Source organism: Arachis ipaensis, chromosome B5 (genome assembly GCF_059453495.1).
Source record: "Arachis ipaensis isolate K30076 ecotype BB chromosome B5, ASM5945349v1, whole genome shotgun sequence".
Lineage (NCBI taxonomy): Eukaryota > Viridiplantae > Streptophyta > Magnoliopsida > Fabales > Fabaceae > Arachis > Arachis ipaensis.
Window position 1 is genome coordinate 125,439,041 of NC_142440.1, and position 8,342 is coordinate 125,447,382.

Genomic DNA, 8,342 nt, shown 5'->3' on the forward strand with positions numbered 1-8,342 from the left:
GATGCTTCTTGAGTACTGTTGGATGCAGCTTGCATTCCATTCAGACTCTGAGAAATCATATTGACTTGCTGAGTCAATATTTTATTCTGAGCCAATATGGCATTCAGAGCATCAATTTCAAGAACTCCCTTCTTCTGAGGTGTCCCATTACTCACAGGATTCCTCTCAGAAGTGTACATGAACTGGTTATTAGCAACCATGTCAATGAGTTCTTGAGCTTCTGCAGGCGTTTTCTTTAGGTGAATGGATCCACCTACAGAAGTATCCAATGACATCTTAGCTAATTCAGACAGACCATCATAGAATATATCCAGGATGGTCCATTCTGAAAGCATGTCAGAAGGACACTTTTTAGTCAGTTTCTTGTATCTCTCCCAGGCTTCATAGAGGGATTCACCTTCTTTCTGTCTGAAGGTTTGAACATCCACTCTAAGCTTACTGAGCTTTTGAGGAGGAAAGAACTTGGCTAAGAAAGCCGTGACCAGCTTATCCCAAGAGTTCAGGCTATCTTTAGGTTGAGAATCCAACCATATTCTAGCTCTGTCTCTCACAGCAAAAGGGAAAAGCATGAGCCTGTAGACTTCAGGATCTACGCCATTAGTCTTAACAGTATCACATATCTGCAAGAATTCAGTTAAGAACTGAAAAAGATCTTTAGATGGAAGTCCATGAAACTTGTAGTTTTGTTGCATCAGAGAAACTAGTTAAGGCTTAAGCTCAAAATTGTTTGCTCCAATGGTCGGGATGGAGATGCTTCTTCCGTGTAAATTGGAATTTAGTGCAGTAAAGTCACCAAGCATCTTCCTTGCATTGTTATTATTTTCGGCTGCCATCTCCTCTTCCTTTTCAAAAATTTCTGTAAGGTTGTCTCTGGATTGTTGTATTTTAGCTTCTCTCAGTTTCCTCTTCAGAGTCCTTTCAGGTTCAGGGTCTGCTTCAACAAGAATATTCTTGTCCTTGCTCTTGCTCATGTGAAAAAGAAGAGGACTAAAGATACCGGGGATCCTCTTTACCACAGTATAGAGGTTCCCTTGTGTGAGTAGAAGAAAAGAAGAATAAGAATGTAGAAGAGAAGAATTCGAACTCAGAGGAGAGGAAGGGGTTCGAATTTTGGGTGAAGAGAAGTGTTAGTAGATGAATAAATAAATAGAAGGATATGAGGGAGAGGGAATTTCGAAAGTTAATTTTTGAAAAGAAGTTGATGATTTTCGAAAATTGAAGGAGAATTAAAATTAAAATTAAAATTTAAACAATTAATTAACTAAAAAGAATTTTTGAAAAAGAGGGAGGTATTTTCGAAAATTAGAGAGGGATAGTTAGTTAGGTAGTTTTGAAAGAGATAAGAAACAAACAAAAAGTTAATTAGTTAGTTGAAACAAATTTTGAAAATCAATTTTTTAAAAGATAAGAAGATAAGAAGTTAGAAGAGATATTTGAAAAAGATATGATATGAAAAGATATGATTTTGAAAAAGATAAGATAAAAAATATTTTTGAAGAGATATGATTGAAATTAGTTTTGAAAAAGATTTGATTTTTAAAATCACAATTAATGACTTGATTCACAAGAAATCACAAGATATGATTCTAGAACTTAAAGTTTGAATCTTTCTTAACAAGTAAGTAACAAACATGAAATTTTTGAATCAAAACATTAATTGATGATGTGATTTTCGAAAATATGATAAAATAAGAAAAAGATTTTGAAAATATTTTGAAAAGGATTTTTGAAATTTTCGAAAATAAATAAAAAATGGAAAAGATATGATTTTTGAAAAAGATTTTGAAAAGATAAGATTTTTAAATTGAAAATTTGATTTGACTCATAAGAAACAACTAAATTTTAAAAAGTTTTGAAAAAGTCAACTCAAAATTTTCGAAAATTTATGAGTGAAAAAGGGATAGATATTTTTTTGATTTTTGAATTTTTAATGAAGAAAAAGAAAAACATGAAAAAGACTCAATGCATGAAAATTTTAGATCAAAACAATAAATGCATGCAAGAATGCTATGAATGTCAAGATGAACACCAAGAACACTTTGAAGATCATGATGAACATCAAAAACATATTTTTGAAAAATTTTTGATGCAAAGAAAACATGCAAGACACCAAACTTAGAAATTTTTAATGCTTAGACACCATGAATGCAAAGATGCACACGAAAAACAACAAAAGACACAAAATAAGAAAATATCAAGATCAAACAAGAAGACTTACCAATAACAACTTGAAGATCATGAAGAACACTATGAACGCATGAATTTTCGAAAATTTTGATGCAAAATTTAAAACATGCAATTGACACTAAACTTGAAATCTGACTCAAGACTCAAACATGAAACACAGAAATATTTTTTATTTTTATGATTTTTAAAAATTTTTTTGGTATTTTTCGAAAATTATTTAGAAAAAAGAAAAATAAGGATTCCAAAATTTTTAATATGAATTCCAGGAATCTTGCACTCTTAGTCTAAAGCTTCAGTCCAGGAATTAGACATGACTCACTAGCCAGCCAAGCTTTCAATGAAAGCTCCGGTCCAAAATACTAGACATGGCCAATGGCCAGTCAAGCTTTAGAAGATACAAATCAGTCATACAATAACAAATTTGATTAGCAACAACTAGCTTGCTCTTGTAATGATGATTTGGAAGCCTCAGTCCAAATGAATTTAGACATGGCTTTATAGCCAGCCAGGCTTCAACATGCTTCATGAAACACTAGAATTCATTCTTAAAAATTCTGAAAAAAAATATATTTTATTTATTTTTTTTTGGAAAATTTTTTTTCGAAAATTAAAGGAATAAAAACAAAAACTTAAAATTAAAATAAAGTTACCTAATCTGAGCAACAAGATGAACCGTCAGTTGTCCAAACTCGAACAATCCCCGGCAACGGCGCCAAAAACTTGGTGCACGAAATTGTGATCTCAGGCAACGGTGCCAAAAACTTGGTGCACGAAATTGTGATCCCTGGTAATGGCTCCAAAAACTTGGTGCTCTAATCTTAATTCATAATTTGTCACAACTTCGATACAACTAACCAGCAAGTGCACTGGGTCGTCCAAGTAATAAAACCTTACGTGAGTAAGGGTCGATCCCACGGAGATTGTTGGTATGAAGCAAGCTATGGTCATCTCGTAAATCTCAGTCAGGCGGATATCAAATGATTATGGAGTTTTCGAATAATAATAATAAATAAACAGAAAATAAAGATAGAAATACTTATGTAATTCATTGGTGAGAATTTCAGATAAGCGTATAGAGATTCTTTCGATCCTCTGAACCTCTGCTTTCCTGCTGTCTTCATCCAACCAGTCCTACTCCTTTCCATGGCAAGCTTTCTGTAAGGCATCACCGTTGTCAATGGCTACATCCCATCCTCTCTGTGAAAAAAGTCCAAATGCTCTGTCACGGTACGGCGAATCATTTGGAGGTTCTCGATCATACTGGAATAGGATTCACCCTCCTTTTGCATCTGTCACTATGCCCAGCACTCGCGAGTTTGAAGTTCGTCACAACCATCCCTTCCCAGATCCTACTTGGAATACCACAGACAAGGTTTAGACTTTCCAGATCTCAGGAATGGCCATCCATGGGTTCTAACTTATACCACGAAGATTCTAATATCTCGGACTCGGTCCTCTGTATTAGATATCTAAGAGATACTCATTCTAGCTTGTTTGCATGTAGAACGGAAGTGGTTGTCAGGCACGCGTTCATAAGTGAGAATGATGATGAGCGTCACATAATCATCACATTAATCATGTTCTTGGGTGCGAATGGATATCTTAGAAGCGGAATAAGTTGAATTGAATAGAAAGACAGTAGTACTTTGCATTAAATCATGAGGAACAGCAGAGCTTCACACCTTAATCTATAGAGTGCAGAAACTCTACCGTTGAAAATACATAAGTGATAATGGAGTTCATTGGTCTCGGCCCCAGAGGGGAACCGGAGTAACCAAGTCTCGAATACAATAATAAAAAGTTCTATATATACTAGACTAGCTACTAGGGTTTACAGAAGTAAGTAATTGATGCATAAATCCACTTCCGGGGCCCACTTGGTGTGTGCTTGGACTAAGCTTGAAGTTTACACGTGCAGAGGCTTCTTTTGGAGTTGAACGCCAAGTTGTAACGTGTTTTTGGCGTTCAACTCCGGTTTGTGACGTGTTTCTGGTGTTTAACTCCAGACTGCAGCGTAGAACTGGAGTTCAACGCCCTTTTGCGTCGTCTAAACTTGGGCAAAGTATGAACTATTATATATTTCTGGAAAGCCCTGGATGTCTACTTTCCAACTCCATTAAGAGCGCGCCATTTGGAGTTCTGTAGCTCCAGAAAATCCACTTTGAGTGCAGGGAGGTCAGAATCCAACAGCATCAGCAGTCCTTCTTCAACCTCTGAATCTGATTTTTGCTCAAGTCCCTCAATTTCAGCCAGAAAATCCCTGAAATTACAGAAAAACACACAAACTCATAGTAAAGTCCAGAAATGTAAATTTAACATAAAAACTAATAAAAATATCCCTAAAAGTAACTAGATCCTACTAAAAATAATGCCAAAAAGCGTATAAATTATCCGCTCATCAGCAGCTCCAAAAAATCAAAAGGACAGGGATTAGAAGCAGGAACCGCCATTCTTGTAGCAGCTCCAAATCAACAGCAACCGTATTACCCTCTCCGCCAGTCTCTCTTCTCTGTTATTCTTCCTCTTCTCCTCTGCCCTAACCGATGTTGACAGTGGTGATGAGAGCTTCAACAGCGGCGGCTAGGAGTGTGATGTAACACCCTACCACCCAAAAATTTACGCTTAAGTCGTAAAATAGAGGTGACGAGGTATTATGACTTCTAAAAATTTAAATACATACTTATAATAGTAGAAAGAATATAATAGACTAGGAGCCTTGAAAAATGGGTAAAACAAAATCGCAAAATGAAAAGCGCCACGCTCTGGAAACGGAACAACTTGCGTGTGAGGCAAACTATAACTATAAAACGTAAGACAATAAAAGGAGGAATCGAAAGCCATAGGTATAAAATAACAAGCTCCTAACTCAGTCTGCAAAGTCAAGACTGGCCGGAGAATATTTACATATATATATACATATCCAAAACCCAAGATGTACATAAACAAAATCCTGCCTCTCCATAAACCTCTAAGAGGATCAAAAAGAATAAGTTATGTGGAGAGAAAGCTAAGTACGTGTATATACATCACTGCACAACAAAATAACACAGTAACCACTTCGCTTCAGGTGTCCAGACGCCTAATGAGATACCTTTCGACCTGCATCTGAAAAACAACAACATAGTATGGAATGAGAACTGGAGGTTCTCAGTATGGTAAAGGTGCCCACACAGTTAATATAAAAGGTCTCGGGAAAGCTAGAGGCATTTCTAGAACTCCGACACTCAAAATCATTCTTAAAGAAAATAAACTAAACCAAAAGTTAGGTAAGTTATCTAAGGTATTCTAGTTCCGAAGCTAACTTTAACTTAATACTTCACTTTCTATCACCTCCAATCCTCCGAATCACTGATGGAACAACCCTCTCCCCTCACACCTTCGTCAAGAGGGATTTCTCAGAAAATATACACATACAGTTCAAGCAAGTAAAACACAGATAGAGAAGCATTTACAGCAAGTAGAACAAGTAGCGGAAAAGCAGGATTAAACAGTTAAGTAAACCAAAATAATGCACACTCAAGCGAACAAACAAATGCATATGATGTATGCCTGTCTTATGGCTGATAAGTCTCATCTGTCGGTTATACAGCCAACCCGACATGTCCTGGTAGTTAACCATTGGACAGTCCCTCTGTGCGCGCATCCCCAAGCTCAATAATATAGTATTCCATGGAGTCGAACTCCAAGCTCAACAATATAGTATTCCATGGAGTCGAACTCCAAGCTCAAATATAATATTCAATATTCATATATATGCATGCCCATGGGGGAATCCGGGGAGTTAAAGTGCCCGGTCACATCTTGCGACAGAGGGTCAACAAATAGTCTCAAATACACAAGCCACATAATAATTTCTTTCTTTTTAAAATACCACCTCAAATCAAAACTCCAATTCTTATAGAAGTTTTGGTAGTATCTCCTCTAAAGCTCGAATTTCTGCCACCCTTCAAGGGTCCCAACTATCAAATCAAACACCTCTCAGTCCTTCAAATCATTTCCGGTAACAAATTATTTCAAAATCAAACAAATACCAATATTAAATCTTTTCCAAACCGACCAACTTCAACAGCAAATTATTAACAACAGCTAAACCACACATTTTATCCCATATGCACAATCCATCAATTATACATTCAATTCATTCCTATCTTAAGCTCTTCTAACCTAAATTTTCACGTGACATTAAACATTAACTACGAGAAACCAAAACCATACCTTCGTACGAAATCAAAATATTCAAAGCTCAGGAGAAGCTTTCTGAGTGAGCTATCGAAGAAGAAAATGTCCAGAATCGTCCGTGCCTCCTAAAACTCCCATTGACCAAATCCAAAGGAAAGAGGAGCTACGTCACTGTCAACTTCCACTAATTAAAAATGGTACCAACGTGTAGAGGAGGAGGTTACGAATACTCTTATCGGATTAGATTTTTGATTGGAGTTACGGATTTCAAAAAATCGAAGCCAGAGGTTCAGAAGGATTTACGTTCTCTCTCGGTCTTCTCTCTCCGTTTTCTTTCTTTTCTTTCCTCTCGCATATGTTAATGATATATATATATATATATATTTTGATTAATACGCCGCCTTAGCTTTCTTTATATTATATATACACTTTATGAAAGGAAATTATAGTAATAGATTATACTTATGCTAGAAGAAAGCTAAGAATGAATTATAATAGCATAATATTATATTACAAAATTTAATATTATATGTATATGTGTACATAACCATAATGATAATATATATATATATAACCTAATGCATAATGATAATAGTAATATATATGTAACCTAATGCAAAGTATAAACCACCTTTTATTTTTTATGCTTTATAATTAATAATAGTAATAATTATACTAGTAATTGTAACGATGGTCATGTAATAATAATAATAAACGTAATAATAGTAATAATAATAGTAATGTAATGAATATAATATATATAAACTTATAATGCAATTTAATACTTACGGTAATTATATACAATGTTTATAATAATAATAATAATAATAATAATAATAATAATAATAATAATAATAATAATAATAATTTGATTAAATTTAAATTATTATAAAATTAGTTCAATTATTGATAATAAAAATAATTTTTTTTCTAAAAATAAGGAATTTTAATTTTATAAAATAAATTATAACTTATTTATATTTATATTTTTAAAACTGAGGGTCACTACATGTGACAGCCTCCCTCCCTCTTCTATTCGATAGCAACAGCAGCGACGGTGGCAGTGACACCCACCAGCGCTGCTCCCCCTTTCCCCACTTCCCTCTGCATCCCGTGCTCTTTTACTCCCTCTTCCCCTGTTTCTCAGTCTCTCGTCTCCCCCTTTTCTCCCTCTCTGCGTTATACTATTGAAATTGTGTGGTGAATTGTTGAGTGTAAATGAATGGTAAGGAATGAAAGAACGTGGATCACTTGGGGAAAGGGTTAGTGGCAGTGTGCGTGTGCGTTTGTGTTTGGTTAGGGAGTATACGTATTAGATAATAACAGTACGTATAAAATAAGAAACATAAGACTAGGAAAAATATATTCAAGTAACAAATTTTATAAAATATTTGAGATAGAATAACAATTTAAGATTCAAATATAATACTATAAAAATTACTTTCAAAATACATAAGATTTTATCTATCAATCTATTAACGAGCTCAAATAATTATTTCTAATTTAAATTACAAAATAACCATACTAATCACATTTTATAAAATACGGTTAAACTCAAAATATCAATTACTTATATTAAATTATATAACTTTTTATTATTTTTCTATCATAACTTTAATTTCAATTTATATAAAATAACTAGTTATAATCAAAATTGTACATAAATACTAATTGACTTAAAATTAAAGTAATTATCAAAATCAATTTAATCATTCCTAATAAATTAATCTCTAAGAACTCAATTTAATAAAATAAGTCATAACTTTTTCATTATATAAGTTACTTAAATTAAATTGTACGATTCTTTTTTATTTTTCAATTACTAACATTATACAAAATATTTAATTATAATAAATTACTTAAGAATCTTATTTGATTTAAAATGAAATTATCTCCGAATCTATTTAATTATTTCTAATAAAATAATTTCTAAAATTATAAAGTTTAAACTTAATAAGATAAAATCTCAATTTATT

The 8,342-nt window shown here is 33.5% G+C and overlaps 1 non-coding gene across 1 annotated transcript; it reads left to right on the plus strand.

Moving 5' to 3' along the window:
- Window positions 1–329: 329 nt before the first annotated feature.
- Window positions 330–437, plus strand: LOC148565689 (small nucleolar RNA R71). The gene has a single exon (XR_015884065.1). It is a non-coding gene; the product is annotated as a small nucleolar RNA R71 (small nucleolar RNA).
- The last annotated feature ends 7,905 nt before the right edge of the window (window positions 438–8,342 follow it).